This window comes from Meriones unguiculatus, chromosome 10 (genome assembly GCF_030254825.1).
Source record: "Meriones unguiculatus strain TT.TT164.6M chromosome 10, Bangor_MerUng_6.1, whole genome shotgun sequence".
In the NCBI taxonomy this organism is placed as follows: Eukaryota; Metazoa; Chordata; class Mammalia; order Rodentia; family Muridae; genus Meriones; species Meriones unguiculatus.
In genome coordinates this window covers 84,697,891-84,714,881 of record NC_083358.1, presented here as the reverse complement: position 1 = coordinate 84,714,881, position 16,991 = coordinate 84,697,891, and the positions used below count along the sequence as shown (strand labels likewise).

Sequence of the window (16,991 nt, the reverse complement as noted above, 5' to 3'; positions counted from 1 at the left end):
GTCTTCTCCAGAAGTCTTTTCAGAAGTTCAACAGCAGCCCCTGGTGGAACTCGGAGGCTGCTTCAGCCTGGGCTGCTGTTCCAGCAGCTCCATCTAGTCAGTAAAATGAAAGTGTGCACTTCCGAACAGCTTCCCTCGGGTCATGGACCACAACATTGGCCCAGTGTGCAAATTCAGTGCCTCCTAATGGTAATTTCAGCCAGGGTCAGGAGCTAAAGTCTTGAAAAAAAAAATGTGCACATACTAAACAGTAAACACTTAGCAAAGCTCTCATTCATTTCCTGTGTGAAGACCAATGAATTACTGCTCTCTAATAATGACCACTGCAGTGGTTGAAAGGAAGAGAAGCCACACTGGTGGGCCGGAGAATCACTTTTTTTTTTTTTTTTCGGCTTATGTTGTGACAGATTCAACTCTGTCACTTAGCAAAATAAGCCATACAAAAGTGACAAAGGAGGGATTTCTCTGGGTCAGAACTCAGAAAACATACCAGTATGACACGGTCCAGCCTCATCTGGACATAACAAAACAGCCCCAGATTTCATCTGAGAGGCTGTGGCTGTCCCTTCTCCCACCCAGTGACAAGCCGTGGGTCACCTGATGGCTGGAGAAAAAAGTCAAGAGTTAAGTGTGTGCACTCCACGAAGGGCCCTGGACAAGGGTCTTAAGTCCATCTCTTCTTTCCCTGGAGTTTCGTTTTTCTTAGCATTCATGGCAAGAAATTCCCAAGTGTGTCAGCATCAGGAAATATGAGGCTCATGGTAGGGCAAAGGAACAACCTCAAGAGACCAGAGGCCTCTGTGAGTGAATGTCCAAAATTGTTCACGTTTACAGTCTCTCTCTCTCTCTCTCTCTCTCTCTCTCTCTCTCTCTCTCAGTTTTTCAAGACAGGGTTTCTCTTTGTAGCCCTGGCTATCCTAGAACTCGTTCTGTAGACCTGGCTGGCCTGAAACTCACAGAGATCTATCTGCCTTTGCTGGGATTAAAGGCGTATGCCACCACCATCCGATTTACTTTTCTCTCCTCAAATGATGCAGAATTTTAAGAAAAGAGTGCATCTAAAGCTTAGTATAGCTTTGTGATAATAAACACATTTAATCTGAAGGAGGGCTGGAGGCAGCCTGGGAACCTGCCGCAGAGGGCCTCTGAAAGGCTCTGCCCTGAAGACTATCAGGGCAGACGCTGAGACTTTGTGGCCAACTGTTGGGCAGAGTGCATGGAATCTTATGTAAGAAGTGGGATATAGTAGGTTATGGAGAGGACAGGAACCCCACAAGGAGAGCAACAGAACTAGAAGATTTCAACACAGGGGTCTTCCCAGAGACCCATACTCCAACCAAGCACCAGGCATGGAGATAACCTAGAACCCCTGTGCAGATGTAGTCCATGAAAGCATAGTATCCAAGTGGGTTCCATAGTAATGGGAAGAGGGACTGCCTCTGACATAATCTGATAGGCCTGTTCTTTGATCACCTCCTCCCGGAGGGGAGAGCAGCCCTACCAGGCCACAGAAGATGACAGTGCAGCCATTCTTTATGGGATCTGATAGACTGAAATCAGAGGGAAGGAGAGGAGGACCGCCCCTATCAGTGGACTTGGGAGGGGCAAGCGAGAAGAAAGGAGAGGGAGGGTGGGGCTGGGAGGGGAGGAGGGAGGAGCTTATGGGGGATACAAAGTGAATAAACTGTAATTAATAAAAAATAAAAAAAGATCAAAATAAAAAAATAAAAAATAAATTCTCTAAATATTGTACTTCACAAAAACCTTCTGCTTGCCCCTGAGGCCCCATCCATCGTGGACATGATACAATTTTATCTGATAGTTAAAATAAATAAATTTAAGAGGAAATTTTTAAATAAAAATAAAAGTGATGTCATTCACTGAATCATAGAGTAGTAGAAGAGATAGTTCTGTATGGATCATTTTTGCATAATATGGTAGTCAGATGAAGTCCTAATGAGTGGGACACTAACCAAGGGTCATCATAGGCTCTCTGCAGAGATTAAAGAAACATTATAAATTAGAGCTACAAGTGATGGCTCATGCCTATAATTCCATAACCTTGGAGGCTGGGGCAAGAAAGAATTATAGAGATAAAATCACCATGAGCCACAGAATGGTGAAATAAAACTACGTGATACAGGTTGATCAGCCTGAATATAAAATTTCAAAATCCAAAATGCTTTAAACTGTGAAAGGTTTTGACCACCAAGATGACTCAAACCTCCTGATTTTAGAGCAGTTTGGATTCAGGCTTTTCAGATTAGTCATACCTAACTAGAAAGGTCTATATAAATATTCCAAAATCCAAACAAACTCCCAAATCTGAAAGATTTTTGATCCCAAGCAGATAAAAGACTCTCGGTCAAAATACTGTACACCAAAGAATCAGAGGCAACCTGATCTCTCTGGAGCATGAGAGATGGTCTGTGACAGAGGTGTAAGGCTGGAGAGGTGGGTGAGGTCATCATTGGCGAGCTTACTCTGCTCTCCAGGCAAGACTGGGTTTGTCTTAAGACCTATGAGAGACACTATGCAGAGGAGTGATCTGCTGTATCCGGGAGGGACTGCCAACCCACAGTTTGCTGGTACTGCCCTAAGGCATAAGTGGAGGCCTGGGTTCTGGGACTGGAAAATTTAGCAAGTATTTGGATCCTAGGGTAATTGCTGACTTACTAGATGTGGACTATGATTGAGAAGGCTTGGACAGTTCCCAACTTCCAGGTTCAGGAGACGACAAAGAGTTCAGCATGGTTGAGCTGGAGACTGCAAGAACCGAAGCAGGTTTGAGGGGCCGGATGGCACTCTGAAGAAGTGCTTCTCAAAGGGTGCCCTCAAGTGTCCTCCACAGGCATCCAGACAGCTCCTTGTGACACTGATTATTAACACTGCCCTTGGATGTCGCAGCTGGAGAGAGACCTGACAGATTATTATGGCCAACCAATTTCAAACTGTGCTGTGGGAACCACAGGGTGGCAAAGCAAACTAGCGTAAGGCACCTTCCTTGGATCCTTCCCACGATGGTCTACTTTTCAATACTGTCAATACTGTGTAGACAACACTTCTTTGCAAGAGTGAGTGTGAAAAAGAAAATCACATTTAGTTAACCACTAACTACCCTTCCCTTTACAGAGAGGCAGCTGACCTCGACCCACCCTCCACCGACAAGTCCACAGGCCAAAATGCGCAGCAGGGCCTGGGCTAGATATAAGACCGAGCTGCTCACACACCAACTCAAGCATCCCCCCCTCTGTGGATTCCTCAGCAGGTGAGTTTGGCTCTTGCCATCCTTCGTGGAGCTAGCATCAAAACCCTCCTCACTAAAAGCGCTCAGCTGCTTCTCCAGTGATATTTATCACTGAGTAAATATTGACTGAGGATCTTCTGTGTGCCAAGGCCTTTCCAACCAACATCACTTGAGCAAATGTTTAAACCCTCAGTTGTCAAGACTTCTTTGAAGGAGAGAACTCATGGTGCTCCCAGTTGCATGGCTCTACGCTGTCACTGGATATTGTATCATCTAAGACAGTGGTTCTCAACCTTCCTAATGCTGTGACCCTCTATTACAGTTCCTCTGTTGTGGAGACCCCCCCAACCATAAATTTATTTTCATTGCTACTTCATAACTGTAATTTTTCTACTGTCATGAATCTCAAAGTAAACATCTGATGTACAGGGTATCTGGTATGCAACCCCAGTGAAAGGGTTATTCAACCCAAAAGGGCCACGGCCCATAAATTGAGAACTGCTTATATAAGGAGTCATTTTTCATATCAGGTATGAGGAAAATTATCAAAACAAGAGCTGCTCGTTCAATGAAGAAGTACAGCTAATTTGTATTTTTAAGATGATTTTTGCTCCCTACAAAAATGGGCAACTTGGTCTTCTTATGGGTCCCCTAGTAAGGGGAGCAGGGGCTGCCACTGACACGGACTCTGTTGCCTGTTTTTCAATCACTTCCCCCTGGCAGAGCTGTCTTGCCAGGCCACTGTGGAAGAGGATTCACTCAGTCTTGATAAAACCTGATGTGCTGGGGTTGGGGGGCTCCCCTTTTCTGAGCAGTAGAGGAGGGGGAATAGAGGAGAATAGGAAGAAAAGGAGAGGCCAGAAGGAAAGAGCAGGCTATGATTGGGACGTAAAGTGAAAAGACAAAACAAAAAAAGATTGTTTTTAAAAATACATTTTGTATCTAGAAAGTTCTCCATAATTTGCTGTTTACCTTTTCGTACATATCCCAGAATTCACTGGAAACAATGGTCTCAAACTCAGTAAGTTTAAGTTTATGAAGTTTAGAACTGATATTTGAAGTTGAATGTGTAAGACAAATCATTTTCAAAAAATGAGAAGACAAAGAAATGAACTTAATAACCATCATTTTCCATCACACTAATCAGCAGCTGCTTGTATCCAGAGGGTAATTCCTAAAAGAAAGAAAAGTAAATCCTTGCTTTGCCTAGAGAAATAGAGACAAATGTCAGCTGAGGGTTTTCAGTGACGTATGACCCCTTTCCAAAGGTTGCTGAGCAGGCAGGGTGGGATGCTACTTCCAAGGCTATCTGAATCTAGGTGGGAAGCAGGGGTCATGAGAGGTTACACACAGGCCTTTTCAGGAACATTCATTCCATCATGTCTCAATAGGTCCCACTGGGGAATCCATCCTTTCCCCTATTAAACAAGAAAGGCTTCAGGAGCTTGGTCTTTCCTCATCTACCACCTTTTCTTTTCATTCCCCGACTTACAAATAAGTTTAAAGGTCAGAACTGTTGAATCTATCACTGCTCACATAAAATCCAGTTAGTGTGGATGGACCGAAAATACATGCTGAAAGAAAATTTTAAAACACTTTCCCTGATTATAACTTAAATAGATTTGACTCACCTGTTAAAACTCCATTTCTAGTGTTTTGGGGCCCGCAGTTCTGAGAAGAATGTTCAAGAAAGATAGACATTATCACATTTAACTACAATATATTAGAAGTCCATTTTTGTATAAAAATAGCATGCACAGAGCAATTCGGGTATGTCACACGTGTGTCCTTGTCCTCAAAGAGTCTGGTGTCATGAAAAAAAAGTCAGTTTTCCACAAGAATGGGACTCCATTCTAAGGCCAATCTGAATGAAGACAAGAAAACCTCAATATATTTTTTTTTCCAAGCTCTAAGAAACCTTTTGGCTGAATCACAGTGTCTTATACCATAGCTTAAAGGATATATTTTCCTTTATGCATTTTGATATTTAAGAATAATGAATTCAAAAATTACTGGGGAAAGAGGGTCTGTAATTGATCGCCTAGGGAAACTATGCAAAATCCCTTCAAAATTCCCACCAGGAGTAGAAGAGAGGTGCATGTAGATACAGTCTGCAACCTTCCCATGCTTGCTCCACTGGAATTCTAATTAGTGAGACCCCTTTAGGCAACTTTCAGCTCTTAATTTAAATACAGGAAGTGTTTCCTTAGGCTCTATAATACCTTGGCAGAGCTGATCCTATTTCCTGAGATTAAATAGAAGAAAACTCTTCCCCGGGGAAATTGAACCACACACAATAAGATCATTCATTAGAATGTTCATATAAATTCAAAATATACCAAGCAAAGAGCAAATGTCTTCTTCCCAAAGTCACACCTGGGAAATGCTAACTAGAACCATGGCTTGTCCTGCTCTTGAGAGAGTGTTTAGGGGACACAAGTTCTCCAGGAAGAAATACTGAGACAACGAAACTAAGAGAAAAAAAAATAAATATTCTTTTTCCTGGATTAAAAAAAAAATGTCAGGACTACTTGCTTTTGACAATTCTACTTTTGTTTACTTGTTTTTCAGCACTGGTAAGCCAGCCCAAGGCCTAGCTCAGAACAGGCAAGCGATCTCCCACCCATCTACACCCTCAGCCCTTTGTTTCCAGTTATAAAAATAAAGCTGTATCTTCCTTACCCTAATTCTTCCTCTCCTTTATATCACTTACGGTTTTAGCAGTAGAAAAATCTGGCTAGCTTTTGAGTCTATATCTAGACCTGTCAGAGAAAGGGGACACTTAAGACCCAAACACACTACTCAACTGCTGGCTGAGAGAGAAGGGGAAGCAAGTGCTTCTGGGACTTATTTATCGTCCAAGAGAAACAAAGGAGAACACCGTTCAATCTTTTGTCATACTTCTGTAGATTCATAACCCCTCACTAAATCTGAAAGCTAAATAGCGTTCTGGCAGCATTGTTGAGACCCGTGTGTCCGGTTTAGACATGCTGGCATTGAGGCTTACTTTGATGGTGAGATTTTTAGGAGCCTATTTCCCTGCTAAACAAATGTATTATGGAGTGATGGATAGCAGAGATTCCAAGGATTACAAGGGGAGATCAGGGTGTCCACCCGCAATATCTACCGCATTGACAGCCGACCTTATTGAAGTTTCACAATATTAACTGCTGCTCCGTGAACTGGCTTAGCCGGGTAGGTGATTAGCAATTTATCACCAGTCAGAACCCCGATTGGTTTATGTACAGTGTCTGTGGCATAATCACACACCTTGAATCAGATCAAGATGATCCGACGAGAACGATTTTTGTAAGAGTGAGAAGAAACATCAGTTGGGAACTCCTCTAATGAAACCGTGTCTGACTACTGGGTTTGACGTATTTCCTGGAATAGGCATCTAGAAGGTACTTCTCCAAAAAGAAGCAGTGCGAAGCCGGGGGAAACAGAGAGGGCTACAGGTGGCTCCCCCCTCTTTCTTGGGTCTTGCTTCCTGTCACTGCACCTTACTCCCACCCTACATGTAAGAAACTGAACAATTTTCAAAATCCCCTGCAGAGTGAGGGGTCTGACACCGAAATCTCATATAGCAGCAATGGGATTCACTGAATTGCATGTAAGAAATTATCCAAGATCACCAACAGTCAGAACTGATATGTGTGATTGCCTGTTTGACTCAATCATCAAAAATACCAAGGGCTTTTAAGTTTTACAATTCCAACCTGCTTCCTAGCTCTAGCCTCCAACAAGGTAGAATCCTTCTCCGGATATTGAGTCATCTGCAGCATCTACGTTAATCAATCCAAAAAGTGGAGGGAGAGAAGAGGTTGCCTTTATGATTTTGTTGTCCATTATACTTCAGGGTGAGGAAATTTCTCAACAGCAACAACAAAAGCTTGTCTTGTGGATATGAGAACAAAACTTTTATCCCCAAAACCCATATACAAAAGCCAAATGTGATACTGCACTTTTTTAAGCTCTGCCTTGGTGGGGGTTAGAGACAAAGGGGTTCTTGGAGCTCACTGGACATCCATCCTAGCCTGCTTAGCAAGCTCTCGGCTAGTGAGACACACTGCCTCAACAAACAAGGTAGGCAACGGCTAAGAAATAGCACCCATGTTCCCTCTGCCCTTCATACACATTTGTACACATTTATTCATCCCTATGTAAACACATATACACTCACAAACACCACAAAAAATAGAAGCAAAAAAACACAGATAAAGATGCAAGAGACATAAGAGAAATGGCAGAATAATAATGGAAGCATGCCAGAAGTATATTAGAAAGAAAATCCAAGCTAATGCCACCATTTAAAAAGATAACGAATGAGAATTTTCCATTGGACATGCAGGATGTCAAAACCAAATCAAGATAAACACATTATTGGTGACATCATAGGACAATAGCTAACTGACAAATATAAAGCTGGAACCATGAACAGCAAATAAGAAAGAAAAACTATTACCTTCCCAAGAGCTTCAAATAAGTTCTCCACAAAAGCACAGAAGCCAGAAAACAAAATGATACTTTAAAGTTGGGAAGAAATTGTTGTCATGTAGTTTTCTATATTCAGTTAAAATATTATTCACATTTAGAAGTACTGAAAAAAAGATTTGATTTCAGCATATCAATAATAAAAGAAATGTTGAAGGGTCTTCTTTTCATTAAATATTTTACTTGTTAATATTAAATATTTTACTTGTCCATATGTTCAGATAATGTACTTGAATTGCTCCTCCCCCTCCCATTCCTCTTATTCACTCCCCATGCCCTTTCCCTCCCAACCTCACATATATAATTTAATAGCCATTGGGTCCATTTAGTCCTGTCTGCATTTGCAAGGATATAGGACCATCTACTGGAGCATGAGTCATCTCTCAGGATCTTCATCCTGGGGAGAGAACACTCCCTCTCCCTTTTCCTCTCTCATTTATCCGTCAGTTGCCAACAGCTCCTCAGATAGGGTGGCGCTTCCTGAGCCCCTCTCCCATCCATGCTGGGAGTTCGGCTGTCTTGATCTTGTATAGGTCCTAGGCTTGCAGTTTGCCATTATAAATCCACATGTGAAACCGTTCACATCCGACAAATGCTGTTTTGCTGCAGACATTCACTTGCTCTGGCTCTTACAAGGTTGCTGCCTTTTCTTCCATGATAATCCCTGACCTGTATGGGAAGTGTGATGTAGGTGTCCCATTTATTCCATTATTCTCTACATGTTGACCAGTTGAGGGGCTCTGTATTAATCACCACCTACTGATGAGGGTTGAGAGATACAATAATCCATGAGTAGGGAGACAGGAACTTAAGAGACAGCTTATTACTCTATTCAGCAGAATCATAGAAGGTTCTTCCCCAGGGCCTATGACTCGGCTAGTTACAGTACCAACTAACAATCCATCTTATGGAGCAGTCTTTACATTTTGACTATAAGGACACAGAAAGGCTCCGGTATAAGAGGTATATGCAAATAGCATGCCATACTGATGCTTAAAAATTCATCTACCCGAAGATATGACAATTTTCAGATTGGTGTTTTCTCAAAAACTGACTAGTTGATCTTGACGGTCAGTAGAGGATGTCACAGAGGACGCAGCTATCCTAAACAAGAGTTAAAGAAGTAACATCGCCCCCAAAATACTGCTTCAGGGCACACTTAGCCAGGCTAATACTCCACCAGACATGTGGTCAAGACCATCAAACACAGTCATCATCGACAGCCAGCAGATACTGCCATCATCCCTGCCCCTACAGGTAGCTGTGTGGGGATGCTGACACCATAGACCCTTCTGAGATTTTGCAAGGATTGTCCATTCCAACCAAGGCTAAGAAGACAGCTTCATCTCAGCTCACCATCTGGAGCAGTGTGTTGCTGCTGAGCTCCCCTGCAGTTAGAAGCAAGTGAAATGAACACACTAATTTCATGGCAACAGGAATTTGAGGAAGAAGCAGCTCTCATGGAAGACCAGAACGTGATCTTAGAGAAATGGTTCTAGATAGTACAAGTCCTTCACATTTGAGTTCTGCTTAAAAGAAGTGTTTACTAAGGGTGGGGAAAGGTTTAGCTATATAATTTTTTTCCAACAGTTGGCAAAATATAAATAGATACGTGCTATCTCCTTGGTATTGAAATTCCACCAGAAAGGGGATGAGAGGGAGAAAACTGAAGGAAAGCAAGGTAGAGAAATAGCTTCATAAAGGCTGTTTAAGGAAGCAGTCATGGAAATATTGGGAAACAGCGAACTAAAACAAGCGTCGTGAAGCGGTGATCAGAAGTACGTAAAAGATGAGCCTCTCTGAGAGAAGTGTGGAGGGTGGTGTGGGTGGGGGTGAGAGAGCAAGGCTTTCTGGGTGGCAGAAACAGTCTCATGCATGCACTCCTAGAACAAGGGAGAGGTAAACAGCATGAAATGCAATAGTGTGGTCAAATAAGATAAGGTCTGAAAAGGGTTTATTGGATTTAGCAATTAGGAGGTCACCGGTCATTTAACCTCTTTGTGCTTCAGTTTCAATACTTGTTAAATTAAATTGAAAAATAATCTCTAAGGCAACTTGCAGCCCTAAAGACTCTCTCACTGGGTTAGGTCTTTTTTGTGCACGGTGACACACACAAACACACATAACACATACACACATGCACGCACGCACACGCAAACACACTCCCAACCCACATGCTAATCTTTTTCCCTCATCTAATTCTCTTGTGTCTCTGCTTTTGTGTTTGCATTTGGAAAATCCCAGTTCTCTTTGTCTAATTATAGCAGTGCTTTGAAATGAATCAGTTATGAGCGTCTACAGTGCCCTGATAAACTGAGCTGCTGGACAATAAACCGCTTAGCAGCGGCTCCTATAAACATTTCTAATGCCTTGTAAATGCCTTTTATGAGGCAATAAAAGCTTTAGAATGTGGGTACCAGATTTTATTTCATTTTTTAAAAATGATTTTTAAAACCCAGATTCATTCAGAGGAAGAAAAAATAATTGATTTCCTCCTAAAGACATCATGTGTTCATTATTTTCTAAGTGCCTCCCGTGTGTCGGGTAATAGAATATGTGCTTGGAAAATGTCACTGAATAAGACAAATAGTTCATACCTTCCAGCAGCTTCCGGGGAGGAAGGTGGAGCACAGCTCTGTCACTGCCGTCAGCTGGACACACTGGTGGCATGTTTGAACAGACCCTCAGAAGCATGCAAACGGTCGGCCTGCAAAGAAAGCATGGTGGTTCAATTTCCTCAGAGGATTCTCCCGATGCTCAGGGTACATATGCTGCTCCTCAGAATTATGCCTCTAGAATACCTACACATTGTGATGTTATGTTTTTTTTTAAATGAGTGACCTCTTTATTATATTAAATAACAAGTTGCAGAGTTGTCCTAATGACCCCTGTACCTTGGAGGTAGTAAGGGACATAAGCAGTGTGTGGGGTTATGATTTGTTCTGAAAATATCCACAATTTCCTGAGCTGACAAAGTCACAAGTGTGATGAATAATCCAGTGGCCTGATGACTATGTTCAATATGACACTGAATGTTAACATTTCTGCTACAGGTTAATCACAATGAAGAGGGTTTTTTTCACCCCCACTTAAGTTTATAGACTCCTCTGAGTTTTCATCCAGAGACAACCCACACCCTGGGATCCTTGGCCCCCATTTCAGGGCTCTGAATCAGCTCGAGATTTTCTTTTTTTATGACATCGCTCCACAATTGCTGCTGGAGCTACATCATTGGAACTTTGCAATGACTGTAGCTGCCCATTATTTGGGACACACTGCCATCCAATGGCTCTGCCTGCACAGTCTAGCAGTAATAACACCGGCAACAAAGCAGTCTTTTAGGGCATTAGACCAAACCTGCAAATTAATGTGCTGGTTCGTCACAATTCATTAATCAAACTCAGACTGGATTTAACAACAGATTATTAAAGACTCAAAATTATATCCACAGGAAAAAAAAAAAAAAGGCAGTTCCCAGAGGGTCAAATGTAATGTGAATGGTTTTGCATAAAACTATAAACCTGCTATTAAATTAAAAACAGGAAAAATTATGTCCATTCCTTATCTTCAGTCATTTTTTTTTAAGAAATGCTACATTAATTTATTTTTCACTCTTCCTGGCTGTGCAGCAAAAGACTAAAAGGTTAAAATACAACCATTCCTTTGATATTTGGCTGAGTAACTTACACTAATATGCACTGACTGGGGTGAAGAAATTAATGAAATTACTCCCATAATTCATTACTAATGGAACACTGTCACTGCTTTCAACTGGCAGTCCACACAAATGCTCCTCAGACACCGAGACACCTCATGGTGATGGCGACTGGACTTGCCCCTGCTACTGTTCAGCAAAGCAGAACGGGGCTCCCTCATCCCCTAGCCTCCTGATGGCTCATCTCTGTGCATTTGCTTTTAGACAGTTCTGCTCTGTCTGAGAGCAAAACCAGGAGGAGATACAATGATTTAAATCTCTCTTCTCTCTTCTGGGACTTTAGCAGGCTCATTTGGGGATTCCCAAAAACTTATAAACATTCAGAATGCTGCAGTCTGGCAGGCCGCAGCACTACGACCAACTGTGCGGTGAATTTTTAAAGGTTAATATTTGAGAACAGCAGCCATAGATTAAAAGGCATGACAGCAATAAGAAGAAAGGGGGGAAACAGTTCAAAGAACTGCATGATTTTGTGACATGTTTGGTCTCACCCCAGTATACATGAACCATTAGTCCTTTCTGGCTTTGCAAAAACCAGCACAAAAGTTACTAACACACATGATGATTAAGGAGAGCAAATGTTTTATTCAGATTGTGTACCTAATATTGTAACTGTAGTGGCTACTTATCCCTTCCTTCAATTTTAGTACTGTCTGATTTATTTATTTATTTGGGGTTGTTTTTGTTTTGGTTTGGTTTCTTGTTTTTTTTTTGTTTGTTTGTTTGTTTGTTTTGCTTGTTTTTGTTTTGTTTTGTTTTGTTTTGTTTTGAGACGGGTCCTTACTATGTAACCCTATGTATCCGTTTTAAACCCAAAACTTCTAAATGGCAGGGACAACGTTTTTGTTATATATACGAAAAGAATAACTTCCCTTTGAAAATAAGCATCAGTCACGGTTATAGGTGAGCTCAGCTAAACTATGCCAACGCGTCATATGATATGAGTAATATACTACACATAGATATTTAATATATTAGAGAACCGTGCAGAACAGCTAACATCTTCAAAGCATTTTAAAGTGTAGTTAGAGTGTAGTGTAGCATGATGCATGTTAGGATTTTGGTACAAAATAAGCAACAAGTACATCGTCTACTTTGTCACCCACTCTCCCAATCCCTGACTTTTTTTTTTTCGGGCTCACAGTCATAGTCCATCTTAACGAAATATTACAAAGAGCCTCTGCTCGTCACTCACCAGTCATTAAAGGGAAATGTAAGCCAGTCATGGGAATGCATGCCTGTAATCCCAGTTAATGAGGAAGGAAAAGAAAAGGATCACTGCAAGTTCAAAACCAACCTGGACTGCACAGCAAATATCAGCCCAGCCAAAGCCACATAGAAAGACTGTCTCGAAAAGCAGGTGGCAAGGCCTCTCGGAAGATGATCCGGTGAGTATGTGTACGAGTATCAGTATGCTATGCAAGCACGAGGACCTGAGTTTGGATCCCAGCACCCATGTAAAAATCCAGGCGGAGCTGCCCACATGCCTATGACCCCAGTGCCACGAGGAGCAAAAACAGGCGATCACTGGGTCTCCAAGACCATCAGCCTAGCTTCAGGTTCAATCAGAGCCCCTACCTCAAGAGAACAAGGTGAAGAGCAGTGGACAGGGCATCAGATCTCTTCTTCTGGCCTACGTGCATGCACGTAAGCAGGTGCACACCACATGGGTGCTTACGCACCACGCACACATAACCATCAGTACATGCTCTCTCACACAAACACCAGAAAGGGAGGAATAAATAAAATTACTTTACCCAGGCAGAGAACCTGCCCTGCAGAAGAAATTACAGAAGTACTTATTAAAGCGAATAAGTAAGCTCCTTCACCTCTTTCTACACGAAAGCACAGCTAGGACTGTCCTTCCAAAGTCGGCTAAATGATTAGTATCTCTCAAAATGTGTCATCATAGGTGTCACAGGGAAATGACTGGGTATAAAAATATTTCTGGAGTCATGCAGTGAGCCTCCACCTACACGAAGATGTTTACCTCCCAGCCGTGAGGGAACATGGGCATATCAGAAGTATAAACTCAAAACTGTTTGCAGGCACAAGTATAAAACCCATACCCCAGAAACCCAGGATATGGTAGGTCAACGAGATACCTGAGCATGAAGCAGGGCTTGAGTTTTAAGTGTCTGAGCAAATGAGGACACCGGAAAGTCTTAGTTCTCCAAGGTGACACGAGTGAGTATATTCATCCAGGGCACCTCACATATGGCTGTTCTCCTCATATCCTTTCCCACAGGCACACTCTGAAAAAAAAAAAAAAAAAAAAAAAGGACACATGGAAGGAAAGATGCAGGCTCCTTGCTTGAGGCCTTCTCTCCTTAGCCTACAGAATATGCATAGCTGAAAAGCAACAAAACCGGTAGCCTGCATCATGGCGCCAGGCGGTCTGGATTCTGACCTTCTTGTGTGTACTATTATCTTCTTTGCACCTTGTTGTTCTCATACATAAGATAGGTGCCTCCATAAAAGACAGGATCATGGATTGTAGTAACAATTAAATGTGCAATAAAGATGTAGTAGTTGGGTGTAGTGGCTCACGCCTTTAATCCCAGCCCTTGGGAAGCAGAGGCAGATGGATCTCTGTGAATTCAAGACCAGCATGATGGTCTACATAGTGAGTTCCAGGGCAGCCAGGGCTATGTAGAGAGACCCTGTCTCAAAAAAAAAAAAAAAAAGACAAGACAAGAAAAAAGAACAATGAAATGCCAAAATGGACCATTACTTGATACATGGGAATATTGCTAAGTGTTGAAATGTTGGGCACCATTTTTAGCTTACACTCATCTTGGAAGGCAGATGTGGTCACCTTCAATTTAGAGCATTAGTTGACCAGTTTCCCACCACCAAACTGTATTGAACATCTAAAACCTGTACCCCAAAGAGAAAAATATCCTGAAAGTAGTCCTACCCTAAGTTACTGAGTAGTACGTTCTTTGACATTATGGCAATTCTGAGTCATCCTTGACTGACTCGGTGTTCTAGCCCACACATGAATACTCCATTCTTCCCACTGCCTGAGTGACTCCAATGAGTTGTTCGTTGCCCATTACTCATTTTTGGCTTCTCATTATTTAGTATTTGTTGCACATTAATCCTTTCAACTTTAACTTACAGGCTTTCAATTTCCAGCTCCTAAGTAATAGTGAGGGTAGAAGTCAGCAACGTTAGTAAAACAAGAAGAACAGCTACTACAATCTTTGCCCATGAAATCACTAGGTAAGCTTCCAAATTAATATGCCCTTTTAATGTGAGGAAATCAAGAAATACTTACCCTGGTGCCTTAATCGGTGTTCTGTTGCTGAGAAGAGACACCACGGCCACAGCAACTCTTATAAAAGACAGCATTTAACTGGGGATGGCTTACAGTTTCGGAGGGTTAGTCCATTATCTTCATGGCAGGGAGTGTGGTGGCATGCAGGCAGACATGGTAGCTGAGAGCTCGACATCTGGATCCAAAGGCAGCAAAAAGAAAGAGACTGGACTTGCCCATGGGCTTCTGAAATCTCAAAGCCTACCCTCAGCGACAGACTTCCTCCAACAAGGTTACATCCCTTCCTTAGCCCTTCAAATCCTTTCACTCACCCCTGCCTGGTGGCCAAGCATTCAAATATATGATCCTACGGAGACCATTCTTATTTAAACCACCACACCTTGTGACATTATCTTCACTGGGCAAATGTGGGCAATGAGGCCAGGAATCACCCATTCAGCAATTACAGTACAGAGGTTTGAACTCACAACTGAAAAGTCCTTAGGCACCCAAAATCTCCACTTCAGTTCCTTCTAATGGAGGAGGAATTTGAATATCATTTTATTACTATTATTTGTGAGGCAAACCCAAATTTAATATATTGTAGTTATTGTACATTTAACCAATTTTGAGTAACGAAGATAGATCTGAATACAAACCAGTTTGTAAAAAAAAGGATAAAATTATATCTTCTGTACTAGCTGCAAAAATGATTAAAGTAAGCAACTAGATCTCTTCAAATTACTGCTAAAATTGATGCAGCACTGGGTTGAAAATGAGCAAGGGGGGCTGGAGAGATGTCTCAGAGGTTAAGAATGTTAGCTGTTCTTCCAAAGGTCCTGAGTTCAATTCCCAGCAACCATATGGTGTCTCACAGCCATCTATGGTGAGATCTGGTGCTCTCTTCTGGTACACAAGCAGAATGCTGTATAAATAATTCAAAAAATGATATTAACAAAGAAAAAGAAAATGGGCAAGGGTACAGATGACCTAACTGATCCCTCTGAAAGACCACCTTCATTAAATGGTTCTTAAATAAACACTTCCATTCCCTGCTGGTAAGAAGCTATTCAGCACACACACACACACAACACAGCACAACACACTGGAGGAGACAATGAACTCTCCACTTTGGTGGCAAACACTCCTGGTTGCTACCTCTTCTCTGAGATAACAAAGGCATTTTGCTAACTTGTGGAAAAAGAGAATGAGGAGAGTATAGGTCCTCATGCCTAAGTCATTCCCCGGTGAAGGTGTCTGAATGACAGAGGCCATCATAGGTCAGTAACACATATGACCTCAGGAAAACTCCACCGCTGAAACTCTCCCTGAACCACTCCCTAAAATTGTCTCTCTAGAGCAGTAACACGCAAGTGATAAAATTATCTTATTAACCATCAAAATAAAAGGAACCTTGAGAATAAAGTTGTCATTCTTAATTAAAATGGACTCCTTAACTACTTTAACTAGAGTAGATACTAATACTGGAAACACTTAGCTGAAGGATGGCTTCTATCCACACCCCAATTAGTGAACACTTAATTTATATATGTTGCAGCTCATAGCTGTTTACCACTGTGGTTGGGCTAAGTCTCTTCGGCCTACTTTTTAAATGATTAAATACTCTCCATCCAACCAAATAGATATCTTCGGGGTTGCATTTTGCATGCTTAAACATTCTGTAAACACACACTCCATCCCTCAGATTTAAGCGGGGAGGGGTGGGGCACCTAGCACCAGTCCGTTCATTACATCTTTATTAAAGCTGGACTTTTCCGTGGGGTCGTGCACAGCTAAAACTGAAGCTGCGTTTAGTAACAGAGCAAGTGCATTCTAGCGTCAAGAAAAGTATAAAATTTTAATGTGTAATGTGTTCCTTAATTATGGAAGAACTCTGCAAAGAATAACACCCTTGAAATTTACTATGTGAATGCTCTTAATTTATGATGAATTTCCCCTTAAAACACAAGTATTAAATCTCTATTAGATTTGTCAAGGTGATATGCTAATATGCATCACTAAGATCTTAAATTTCTAAGTAGCAATGCTGTTTGTTAGGTGTAAATAAAGATTACCTTAATTAAAATACACTCTCCCCAGTCTCCCTGCAGATCTGGCTTCGTCTTTATATAGGACAGGTTCATTATCTATCTCAAGTTAATAAAAGAATGACCTGCTGCGGTTACTTCTTTTAAAATTTAATTTTAATTACTATTTTGCTAATGGAAATAAAGCACCAAAGAATCGCGAATATGATCCAAAAGCAATTTTGA

The 16,991-nt window shown here is 41.7% G+C and overlaps 1 long non-coding RNA gene across 1 annotated transcript; it reads right to left on the bottom strand.

Moving 5' to 3' along the window:
* Positions 1-7,577: 7,577 nt before the first annotated feature.
* LOC132656914 (uncharacterized) lies at positions 7,578-16,589 on the bottom strand. Its single transcript, XR_009594719.1, has 4 exons — positions 14,740-16,589; positions 13,562-13,711; positions 10,339-10,448; positions 7,578-9,129 (listed from the first exon to the last, which is right to left on the bottom strand). It is a non-coding gene; the product is annotated as an uncharacterized LOC132656914 (long non-coding RNA).
* Positions 16,590-16,991: the final 402 nt, after the last annotated feature.